This window comes from Musca domestica, unplaced genomic scaffold (assembly GCF_030504385.1).
Source record: "Musca domestica strain aabys unplaced genomic scaffold, Musca_domestica.polishedcontigs.V.1.1 13, whole genome shotgun sequence".
In the NCBI taxonomy this organism is placed as follows: domain Eukaryota; kingdom Metazoa; phylum Arthropoda; class Insecta; order Diptera; family Muscidae; genus Musca; species Musca domestica.
This window is the reverse complement of record NW_026712172.1, coordinates 942,786-956,566: the sequence shown is the minus strand read 5'-3', so window position 1 is coordinate 956,566 and position 13,781 is coordinate 942,786.

The window sequence follows — 13,781 nt, the reverse complement described above, 5'->3', positions numbered from 1 at the left end:
AATAAATTTTACCAAAACTGATTTTGAACAACTGCAACTTGCATTATCCACTTGTATAATTAAGTTTATAGAGGAAATACTATATAATGCATTATCAACCTCAGTACCAGTCTTTTAAGTTAGTCCCGAGGAAGGACCTGCTTGGGCTACTCCTTATCTTTGGAAATTACGAAATATTAAAAGTAAATTATTTAAAACATTCAAAAAACACAATTCTTTGTTAAATTATTATAAAGCTAGCGTAAACATGGCACAATTACAGAAGGTAGAACAAAGCTACCCAAATACAATTTTTTTCTTTTGGTATCCTTATTCCGTCAAAGCATATACGCATTTTGTGTGTGTGTGTGTGTATTGTTTTGAATAAAAATTATTATAATTTGAAATTATTTAAATTTGGTTGCAAAATGAATGCAAAAATCGACATATAGCATTTTCAGATTAAATGAAACCTTTTGCAATTCAAATGAAACTTTTTGCAGTGGAATTGAAACCTTTTGCAGTGGAAATGAAACCTTTTGCAGTGGAAATGAAACCTTTTGCAGCGGAAATGAAACCTTTTGCAACCGAAATGAAACCATTTGCTACCGAAATGAAACTTTTTGCAAATTAAATGAAACTTTTAAATTTATAGAAGGAAAAATAACAAAACATTTTTATTTTTAGTAGTTTTCAAATTAAATCAATTAATTATAACTAATATATTGACAAAGAGGATTTTTTATTGATTATAAATATCTATATTTATTTTATTATTTCTTAAATTTTTAATAATTGTAATAACAAATGGTTCTTTATTAATTTGATATAAAATGCTTCCATATTATTAAATTCCAAATGCTTAACACTAGAAAGAGAAATTTAAACAAATTTTGGCCTTTATAGGTATGGCCAGGACTGAAATGTGAAATTAAGCTTTACCACAATTTTTTATAGTTATAGTATCTTATTAATCTTATCTAATAAAGGATTCCCGCTTCGCAGCTTTATTGATTATGGAGATAGAGCAGTCGTGATTTCAATAGACAGATAAGTGGAAATCATTAAATCAACTATGATCATGATTGTATATACTTTATGGGGTCTACGACGAATATTTAGAGGTGTTACAAACCGAATGACAAATTTAATATATCCTCCTTTCCATGGAGGAGATTATAAAAAGTACCTAATTCGGGTCCTTTGAAAAAAAATACCTTGAAAAACTTTTTTCAATCTTTCTGAATCTACACTTGTGTTTTATGGAAGCTTTAAGAAAAAAAATTATAAAAACATAGATATTAATAATCAATAAAAATTCCTCTTTAACTATATATTAGCTATAATTAGTTGATTTAATTTTAAACCTACTAAAAATAAAAATGTTTTGTTATTTTTCCTTCTATAAATTTAAAAGTTTCATTTGATTTGCAAAAAGTTTCTTTTCGGTTGCAAATGGTTTCATTTCGGTTGCAAAAGGTTTCATTTCAGCTGCAAAAGGTTTCATTTCCACTGCAAAAGGTTTCATTTCCACTGCAAAAGGTTTCAATTCCACTGCAAAAGGTTTCATTCCCGCTGCAAAAAGTTTCATTTGAATTGCAAAAGGTTTCATTTAATCTGAAAATGCTATAAATGGGTTACGTTAGGGTTACAATTTGTTCAATTTTGTGATAAAACTGTATTGCCTTACTATTTTAGATTCCATCTTGTGGAATAACTCCAAAACTTTCCTCTCCCTTATTTGAGCTTCTGCATCTCCACTACTAATACTAAACTATTGAATTCCTGCAACTCTTTTGATGCCTCCAGTCTAAATGAGATTGAAATAATATATACCAAAGATTTAAAAATTTATTACTCATCATTGCCTTAAGAATTCTGTCCGGAAATGCGTCCGGATTTCGCGTGATTTTTATATATTAACATTTTTTTAACTGGCAGTTTTCTTAAAAAAAAACAAAAAAAAGTTTGTCAACAAAGAACAGATTTGAGAAAAGTTTGTGCAACATAAGCGCTTCTCAAGCATTGTTATAAAATTATTATAATAAACTATTTTTATAATATTATTCTCAAGCTGTATTGAGTTTTTTTGTATGTTGGTTATTGACAAAAAGGGATTCGCTGAACTATTTTTCTGTCCAGGCGGATATATATTTTTTGCCCCCAATAACAAGTGTTAAAATATATGTAGTTGAGGAGTTGTATTTTTTGGGGAATTCGCCTTCCAGTCGACCTTATAATTGGGACATGCTTGATTCCATATGTTCATGGAACGGCACACAAAATTCTTGTCAAAATTCCGAATTTTTTTAAATTAAAATACGGTTCTTGATACGTTTCATTAGTTTTTTAAAACAAAGGTTTGTTCACGATTCGTTTAATTTGTAATCGTGTAATTTTCGCATTATCAAGGACTCGACAACAAGAGCAAGAGATCGAAGGTAAGATAAATCAACGCAAACGTACTGTTTTATGTATGAATGCTTTTATGTAATTTTGTGGTCAGTTACATACTACAGTGGGCAGGGTGCATCGATAGAAGTCGCAGATACTACTTCTCAATAATCGATTGGGAACAATATCTAACTAATTCAGCATTTATTTCATTCCCGTATTTAAGCAAAAAATCTTAATAAATTAACTTTTTATACCCTCCACCATACTATCGAGGGTATATTAACTTTGTCATTCCGTTTGTAAGTCCTCGAAATACTCAGACCCAACAAAGTATATATATACTTGTTCAGCGTAAAATTCGAAGTCGATTTAGCGATGTTCGTCTGTCTGTCTGTCCGTCTGTCAGTCTGTTGTAATCACGCTATATTTCGAACGAATTGAGATAGAAGGCTAAATTTTGCACACATGTTTATTTTTCCAGTAGGCAGGTTAAGTTCGTAAATGGACAATGTAGGTCCACGTTTTCATATAGCCCCCTCTTAATATTCGGTATTTTGATGATTTTAGCGACATTATTCACTGAATTTGTTTCAAATTTGGTACTTGAAGTTCGTAATGGATACTACAGCCTATGACAGAAAATTGTCTGTGCAGGTCGAAGTCTCCGATAGCCTCCATGAAATGGTGTCTCCCGATATTTGCTATTTTGATGATTTTAGCGACATTATTCACTGGATTTGTTTCAAATTTGATACTTGAAGTTCGTAATGGATACTACAGCCTATGACAGAACATTGTCTGCGGGTTTACGTTTTGGTATAGCTACATTATTCACCGATTTTTTTCAAGTTTCGCATTTGAATATTGTGATGGCTTATGACAAAAGTTGCCTATGCAGGTCCACGTCGTCGTATAGACCCTAATATAACGGCTATATTCGGAAGTTTTAAGATTTAAACAGACATTTTTTTGAATATTGTCCAATTCGTTCCAAATGGTGAAAGGCATTCAAAGTTCGGGTTAACTTATAGCTATTTTACTTGTTTTGTTTCCGCAACTGCTTTACTCGGAGATCTTTAATCCATTGGGTTTATCCTAGCAAGAAGACAGTTGTTGAAGTTAGAAGAGATATAGAAGCGAGAAAATAGAAGAAACAGGGGGTCTTCCTATTCAGGGAATGCCTTGGCAAACTTGTAATTGATAATGGAATATATGTGTAAGAAGAACGTTAGAGTTTCTATCTCCCATCTGCCAATAGTCTATGTTTCTTCATAGTTGGTGCTCAATCGTCTATAATACTCAGAAACACTGTTGTTGCATCTTGAGGTCCGTAGTCTGATACTATGGTGGCCAGTCAGAATACCTACCGCGATTATTAAAACAGACGTACTGCGTGATAGTCTCATCAATCGGTGGATCAGTATAATTGGATTCACGTCGATCTAATTCGTATTAGTTTTTGTTTTGCTGTTCACTTGTATATTTATTTCTATTGTAAAAATTTAATCAAGTATTAGGTTGAGCATATTTTCAGACATAGATTTAACAATGGCTTGGTTATACAAAGAGTGTAATATAACAAGTTAAACTGAGCGTCTAATTACATGTTGGTTGTGCGAGAAACATGCTCATTTAAAATGTGCTGGTTTCAATGGCAAACAGTTTGATCTCATTACTAATAGATAAAAAGGTCTTCGTTGGACTCATGATCTTCCCCTCTCTCCTTCGAGCTCAGCTGATTACCAGACGATGTATCAATTAAATTCGCTGCAACTAAAACAAACTTCAAAACACTGGAACAATGAAGTTTCAAGCCAATTTTTAAATTAAAAATTTTAAATAACACACAATTCATATTTTAAAAAAATTTTGAAAAATGTTGTTTTTTTATTGTTGACCTGTTGTATATTAATTCTTTTTAACTTTATTTCGGCTTATGGTCAATTTAAACCATCAGTGTTTTATTTTTTTATAATTTTGATTTTTATTTTCCGATATTTCGACTGTCTTCGAAAGTCAGCTTCAGGGAAAATTTTATTGAGAAAAGCAACAGTTTTGTTTCACCGTCTATGCATAGGCCTTAAGCCAAAATAAAGTTAATAAGAATTAATTGTTTAGTGTCTATAAGAAAACTTATAAACATTTACTTTTTTGAAAAAAAAAAAACATTTTGAAAATTTTTACATTTCAATGTTAATAAGAGTTGACGCATCTAACTGTATTCTTCTACCATGCAGCAGAGCTTTGCCCTGACATCTAATAATCATGGCAAATTTGTTAATTGCCAATTACGAAAAACAAACCCAAAAGGAAAACATCATGTATCAGAATGTTGACATTTGTGTGGGAGGTACCAGAAGAAGTAAACCGATACCTACCATTTTTGATTTTATTTAGATTAAATACGATTATTTTTATGCATTTTATGAGGGATACAATTTTTCAAACTTTTTACCTTTCCTAGGACTGATACGGTTATTGGGATGCACACAGTTTGAACAAAATTGGATGATCTGTTTTTGTTGTATTAGGTAAATTAGTTTCTTTGAAATTGTTGACCTTTTTTGAGGTAGGTACCAGTATGATTGGACCAATACTGCTTATCTACGAACTCGATCTAAGTTTTTTAAGCCAAATCGGGGGCTCACTTCGACAGTTATCGTGATTAGATTAATTCGTTCGAAGGAAGACCTTATAATTAGGCCATGGTTGGACTTGCATCGATTGTGGGTCGATTTTTATCGTTTTGTTAGGACAGCAAAAATCGAAATCGCAGCCATGAAGATGGATTTCTATGCTGTACAATTAAAATGCAAAAAATTCTTTAAATTCAAGTCCTACAATCGAAATTCAATCTTCAGACACGATTGTGCCTCCTAGTTCCAAAATGTATTCTACTGTACAACCAGTGCCAGTCAGCGCATCACTATCAACTTCTGATCCTCCATCTATTGTAGTGCCCTTCCACTAACAGCAACGAGTTAATAGTAGTTGCTCCTAGAAGAAGTATATTTATATCTAGACTCCATTGTAATACTTCTGTAGAACATATTGTAATTATATAAAGTAAAATACCAGAATATTAGTGATAATCATTATAAAATTTGTAAGTTAAATTCATCAACTCAAAGAGACATATCATCCTTTAAAATAATTGTTCCATCTTACATGTTTGAAAGTATATTGAAGGGATTTGTGTATAGGGAAAGAACTAAGCCTGTAAACTTAACAGTTCCCCCTTTGCCTATGTCAAAAAAAAAAAAAAAAAAAAAACTAATTAAATTTTTGACCTTACTTTAGCAAAACGTTAGAGGCGTTAATACTAAGCTTAAACATATTTATTTGAAATCTTTTGGCTGTGACTTCAAAATCTTGGTCTTCACGGAAACCTGGCTAAACCCAAATATTAGTGATAGTGAGATTTTGTCTGATTAATATCAAATTTATGGAAAAGACAGATTACATAAAATGGCGGGGAGTTCTGATAGCTGTTCAGAACTCCATTGCTTCTGAGCGCATTATAGTAACTACTGACAACAATAATATAGAATTTATATCCGTTAAATTAAATTACTTAAGTAACGTCATATTTTAATATGCTCCTACATTGCACCACATTCTGATGTAGAAATTTACCTTGGATCCGCAGACTTAATAAAACAAGTCTCGAAGTTACAAACTGCAAAATTTGAATTGATATGCCTTGGTGACTTTAATTTACCTCAAATTGCATGGATTTCTGCTGAAAATAATGTTGATTATGTACCAGTTTTGTCTAATGCTACATTATCCGGTATGGATGTGTTCTGGTATGGATGTGTTCTGGGACACTATTTATGATCAATGCCTACTGCGAATACATTATATACGAAATATTAAATAGAGTTCTTGATCAATTCTTTTCAACGTTTGTAAACGTTTCTCTGTGTAGATTTTCACCATTTGTTGAGCCTGAAGACAAATATCACCCTACTCTAATTCTAAATTTAGAAATACAGAACATAAAATAATAATAAATTTTACCAAAACTGATTTTGAACAACTGCAACTTGCATTATCCACTTGTATTAAATTAAGTTTATAGAGGAAATACTAATGCATTATCAACCTCAGTGCCAGTCTTTTAAGTTAGTCCCGAGGAAGGACCCGCTTGGGCTACTCCTTATCTTTGGAAATTACGAAATATTAAAAGTAAATTACTTAAAACATTCAAAAAAACACAATTCTTTGTTAAATTATTATAAAGCTAGAGTAAACATGGCACAATTACAGAAGGTAGAACAAAGCTACCCAAATACAATTTTTTTCTTTTGGTATCCTTATTCCGTCAAAACATATACGCATTTTGTGTGTGTGTGTGTGTGTATTGTTTGGAATAAAAATTATTATAATTTGAAATTATTTAAATTTGGTTGCAAAATGAATTCAAAAATCGACATAAATGGTTTACGTTAGGGTTACAATTTGTTCAATTTTGTGATAAAACTGTATTGCCTTACTATTTTAGATTCCATCTTGTGGAATAACACCAAAACTTTCCTCTCCCTTATATGAGCTTCTGCATCTCCACTACTAATACTAAACTATTGAATTCCTGCAACTTTTTTGATGCCTCCAGTCTGAAATGAGATTGAAATAATATATACCAAAGATTTCAAATTAATTGCCTTAAGAAATTTCAAATTTCATTGCCTTAAGAATTCTGTCCGGAAATGCGTCCTAAATTCGCGTGATTTTTATATATTAATATTTTTTTAACCGGCAGTTTTCTTAAAAAAACAAAATAAGTTTGTCAACAAAGAACTGATTTGAAAAAAGTTTATGCAACATAAGCGCTTCTCAAGCATTGTTATAAAATTATTATAATAAACTATTTTTATAATATTATTCTCAAGCTGTATTGAGTTTTTTTGTATGTTGGTTATTGACAAAAAGGAATTCGCTGAACTATTTTTCTGTCCAGGCGAATATATATTTTTTGCCCCAATAACAAGTGTGAAAATATATGTAGTTGAAGAGTTGTATTTTTTGGGGAATTCGCCTTCCAGTCGACCTTATAATTGGGACATGCTTGATTCCATATGTTCATGGAATGGCACACAAAATTATTGTCAAAATTCCGAATTTTTTTAAATTAAAATACGGTTCTTGATACGTTTCATTAGATTTTTAAAACAAAGGTTTGTTCACGATTCGTTTAATTTGTAATCGTGTAATTTTCGCATTATCAAGGACTCGACAACAAGCGCAAGAGATCGAAGGTAAGATAAATCAACGCAAACGTACTGTTTTATGTATGAATGCTTTTATGTAATTTTGTGGTCAGTTACATACTGCAGTGGGCAGGGTGCATCGATAGAAGTCGCAGATACTACTTCTCAATCAATCGATTGGGAACAATATCTAACTAATTCAGCATTCATTTCATTCCCGTATTTAAGCAAAAAATCTTAATAAAATAACTTTTTATACCCTCCACCATACTATCGAGGGTATATTAACTTTGTCATTCCGTTTGTAACTCCTCGAAATACTCAGACCCAACAAAGTATATATATTCTTGTTCAGCGTAAAATTCGAAGTCGATTTAGCGATGTCCCTCTGTCTGTCTGTCAGTCTGTTGTAATCACGCTATCTTTCGAACGAATTGAGATAGAAGGCTAAATTTTGCACACATGTTTATTTTTCCAGTAGGTAGGTTAAGTTCGTAAATGGACAATATAGGTCCACGTTTTCATATAGCCCCCATATAACGGTACCCCCCAATATTCGGTATTTTGATGATTTTATCGACATTATTAACCGGAATTGTTTCAAATTTGGTGCTTGAGGTTCGCAATGGATACTACAGCCTATGACAGAAAATTGTCTGTGCAGGTCGAAGTCTCCGATAGCCCCTATGAAATGGTGTCTCCCGATATTTGCTATTTTGATGATTTTAGCGACATTATTCACTGGATTTGTTTCAAATTTGGTACTTGAAGTTCGTAATGGATACTACAGCCTATGACAGAAAATTGTCTGCGGGTTTACGTTTTGGTATAGCTACATTATTCACCGATTTTTTTCAAGTTTCGCATTTGAATATTGTGATAGCTTATGACAAAAGTTGCCTATGCAGGTCCACGTCGTCGTATAGACCCTAATATAACGGCTACATTCGGAAGTTTTAAGATTTAAACAGACATTTTTTTGAATATTGTCCAATTCGTTCCAAATGGTGAAAGGCATTCAAAGTTCGGGTGAACTTATAGCTTTTTAATTGTTTTGTTTCGCAACTTCTTTACTCGGAGATCTTTAATCCATTGGGTTTATCCTAGTAAGAAGAAAGTTGTTGGAGATAGAAGAGATAAAGAAGCGAGAAAATAGAAGAAATAGGGAGTCTTCCTATTCAGGGAATGCCTTGGCAAACTTGTAATTGATAATGGAATATATGTGCAAGAAGAACGTTAGAGTTTCTATCTCCCATCTGCCAATAGTCTATGTTTCTTCATAGTTGGTGTTCAATCGCTTGTGCAGTCTACAATACTCAGGAACACTGTTGTTGCATCTTGAGGTCTGTAATCTGATACTATGGTGGCCAGTCAGAATACCTACCGCGATTGTTAAAACAGACGTACTGGGTGATAGAAGGAAGCTTTGTTTTCGTGATAATCTCATCAATCGGTGGATCGGTATAATTGGATTCACGTCGATCTAATTCGTATTAGTTTTTGTTTTGCTGTTCACTCGTCTATAATAATTGTTGAAGAGTCTTTTTAGCATATTTCAGGCAGATATATTTAATACATTTATTTCTATTGTAAAAATTAAATCAAGTATTAGGTTGAGCATATTTTCAGACATAGATTTAACAATGGCTCATTATTAATAGATAAAAACGTCTTCGTTGGACTCATGATCTTCCCCTCTCTCCTTCGAGCTCAGCTGATTACCAGACGATATATCAATTAAATTCGCTGCAACTAAAACAAACTTCAAAACCAAGGTAGAAGAATACAGGTAATCGCATCGCATAGCTACTGGGACAATGAAGATTCAAGCCAATTTTTAAATTAAAAATTTTAAATTACACACTATTCATATTTTTAAAAATTTTTGAAAAATGTTTTTTTTTTTATTGTTGACCTGTTGTATATTAATTTTTTTAGCTTTATTTTGGCTTATGGTCAATTGAAAACATCAGTGTTTTGTTTTTTTATAATTTTGATTTTTATTTTCCGATATTTCGAATGTCTTCGAAAGTCAGCTTCAGGGAAAAATTTTATTGAGAAAAGCAAAGGTCTTGTTTCACCGTCTATGCATAGGCCTTAAGCCAAAATAAAGTTAATAAGAATTAATTGTTTAAAAATGCATATCATAACAACCTCCGATTTGTGTCGTATAAGAAAACTTATAAACATTTACTTTTTTGAAAAAAAAAAAAAAACATTTTGAAAATTTTTACATTTCAATGTTAATAAGAGTTGACGCATCTACCTGTATTCTTCTACCATGCAGCTGAGCTTTGCCCTGACATCTAATAATCATGGCAAATTTGTTAATTGCCAATTAAGAAAAACAAACCCAAAAGGAAAACATCATGTATCAGAATGTTGACATTTGTGTGGGAGGTACCAGAAGGAGTAAACCGATACCTACCATTTTTGATTTTATTTAGATTAAATTAGATTATTTTTATGCATTTTATGAGGGATAAAATTTTTCAAACTGTTGACCCGTTTTGTTGTATTAGGTAAATTATTTTCTTTGAAATTGTTGACCTTTTTTGAGGTAGGTACCAGTAGGATTGGACCAATACTGCTTATCTACGAATTCGATCTAAGTTTTTTAAGCCAAATCGGGGCTCACTTCGACAGTTATCGTGTACATCAAATGGTAGGACGGACAGACACCTCTAGATCGATTCCAAATGTCCTGAAAGGGATTTGGTACAAAGAGACCTAGAGTCTCGAACCGTTGTTCCGATGAGAAACGTTTTGTCCGCATCAAATTTTATACCTATCAATTATTCATTCAGGGTGAGATAAAAAACTGCAACAAAGTCAAACGCCATATTTTTAATATTTACTTTCGCCTCAAGCTTGAATTTTGACATTTCATCTGATAAAATAACATCTGTTTTTAGATTAATTAATAACATCTGTTTTTAAATAATTAATAATTTTCGCCACATGCATGAATTTTGATATTTCATCTGATAAAATAACATCTGTTTTTAGATTAATTCGTTCGAAGGAAGTCCTTATAATTATGCCATGTTTGGTCTTGCATCGATTGTAGGTCGATTTTTATCGTCTTGTTAGGACCGCAAAAATCGAAATCGCAGCCACGAAGAAGGATTTCTATGCTGTACAATTAAAATGCAAAAAATTATTTAAATTCAAGTCCTATAATCGAAATTCAACCTTCAGAAACGATTGTGCCTCTTAGTTCCAAAATGTATTCTACTGTACAACCAGTGCCAGTTAGCGCATCACTATCAACTTCTGATCCTCCATCTATTGTAGTGCCCTTCCACTAACAGCAACGAGTTAATAGTAGTTGCTCCTAGAAGAAGTATATTTATATCTAGACTCCATTGTAATACTTCTGTAGAACATATTGTAATTATATAAAGTAAAATACCAGAATATTAGTGATAATCATTATAAAATTTGTAAGTTAAATTCATCAACTCAAAGAGACATATCATCCTTTAAAATAATTGTTCCATCTTACATGTTTGAAAGTATATTGAAGGGATTTGTGTATAGGGAAAGAACTAAGCCTGTAAACTTAACAGTTCCCCCTGTGTTGCCTATGTCAAAAAAAAAACTAATTAAATTTTTGACCTTACTTTAGCAAAACGTTAGCGGCGTTAATACTAAGCTTAAACATATTTATTTGAAATCTTTTGGCTGTGACTTCAAAATCTTGGTCTTCACGGAAACCTGGCTAAACCCAAATATTAGTGATAGTGAGATTTTGTCTGATTAATATCAAATTTATGGAAAAGACAGATTACATAAAATGGCGGGGAGTTCTGATAGCTGTTCAGAACTCCATTGCTTCTGAGCGCATTATAGTAACTACTGACAACAATAATATAGAATTTATATCCGTTAAATTAAATTACTTAAGTAACGTCATATTTTAATATGCTCCTACATTGCACCACATTCTGATGTAGAAATTTATCTTGGATCCGCAGACTTAATAAAACAAGTCTCGAAGTTACAAACTGCAAAATTTGAATTGATATGCCTTGGTGACTTTAATTTACCTCAAATTACATGGATTTCTGGTGAAAATAATGCTGATTATGTACCAGTTTTGCCTAATGCTACATTATCCGGTATGGATGTATTCTGGTATGGATGTGTTCTGGGACACTATTTATGATCAATGCCTACTGCGAATACATTATATTCGAAATATTAAATAGAGTTCTTGATCAATTCTTTTCACCGTTTGTAAACGTTTCTCTGTGTAGATTTTCACCATTTGTTGAGCCTGAAGACAAATATCACCCTACTCTAATTCTAAATTTAGAAATACAGAACATAAAATAATAATGAATTTTACCAAAACTGATTTTGAACAACATCAACTTGCATTATCCACTTGTATTAAATTAAGTTTGTAGAGGAAATACTAATGCATTATCAACCTCAGTACCAGTCTTTTAAGTTAGTCCCGAGGAAGGACCTGCTTGGGCTACTCCTTATCTTTGGAAATTACGAAATATTAAAAGTAAATTACTTAAAACATTCAAAAAAAACACAATTCTTTGTTAAATTATTATAAAGCTAGAGTAAACATGGCACAATTACAGAAGGTAGAACAAAGCTACCCAAATACAATTTTTTTCTTTTGGTATCCTTATTCCGTCAAAGCATATACGCATTTTGTGTGTGTGTGTGTGTATTGTTTTGAATAAAAATTATTATAATGTGAAATTATTTAAATTTGGTTGCAAAATGAATTCAAAAATCGACATAAATGGTTTACGTTAGGGTTACAATTTGTTCAATTTTGTGATAAAACTGTATTGCCTTACTATTTTAGATTCCATCTTGTGGAATAACCCCAAAACTTTCCTCTCCCTTATTTGAGCTTCTGCATCTCCACTACTAATACTAAACTATTGAATTCCTGCAACTTTTTTGATGCCTCCAGTCTGAAATGAGATTGAAATAATATATACCAAAGATTTCAAATTAATTGCCTTAAGAAATTTCAAATTTCATTGCCTTAAGAATTCTGTCCGGAAATGCGCCCTAAATTCGCGTGATTTTTATATATTAATATTTTTTTAACCGGCAGTTTTCTTAAAAAAACAAATAAGTTTGTCAACAAAGAACTGATTTGAAAAAAGTTTATGCAACATAAGCGCTTCTCAAGCATTGTTATAAAATTATTATAATAAACTATTTTTATAATATTATTCTCAAGCTGTATTGAGTTTTTTGTATGTTGGTTATTGACAAAAAGGAATTCGCTGAACTATTTTTCTGTCCAGGCGAATATATATTTTTTGCCCCAATAACAAGTGTGAAAATATATGTAGTTGAAGAGTTGTATTTTTTGGGGAATTCGCCTTCCAGTCGACCTTATAATTGGGACATGCTTGATTCCATATGTTCATGGAACGGCACACAAAATTCTTGTCAAAATTCCGAATTATTTTAAATTAAAATACGGTTCTTGATACGTTTCATTAGTTTTTTAAAACAAAGGTTTGTTCACGATTCGTTTAATTTGTAATCGTGTAATTTTCGCATTATCAAGGACTCGACAACAAGAGCAAGAGATCGAAGGTAAGATAAATCAACGCAAACGTACTGTTTTATGTATGAATGCTTTTATGTAATTTTGTGGTCAGTTACATACTACAGTGGGCAGGGTGCATCGATAGAAGTCGCAGATACTACTTCTCAATAATCGATTGGGAACAATATCTAACTAATTCAGCATTAATTTCATTCCCGTATTTAAGCAAAAAATCTTAATAAAATAACTTTTTATACCCTCCACCATACTATCGAGGGTATATTAACTTTGTCATTCCGTTTGTAACTCCTCGAAATACTCAGACCCAACAAAGTATATATATTCTTGTTCAGCGTAAAATTCGAAGTCGATTTAGCGATGTCCGTCTGTCCGTCTGTCTGTCTGTTGTAATCACGCTATCTTTCGAACGAATTGAGATAGAAGGCTAAATTTTGCACACATGTTTATTTTTCCAGTAGGTAGGTTAAGTTCGTAAATGGACAATATAGGTCCACGTTTTCATATAGCCCCCATATAACGGTACCTCCCAATATTCGGTATTTTGATGATTTTAGCGACATTATTCACTGGATTTGTTTCAAATTTGGTACTGGAGGTTCGCAATGGATACTACAGCCTATGACAGAAAA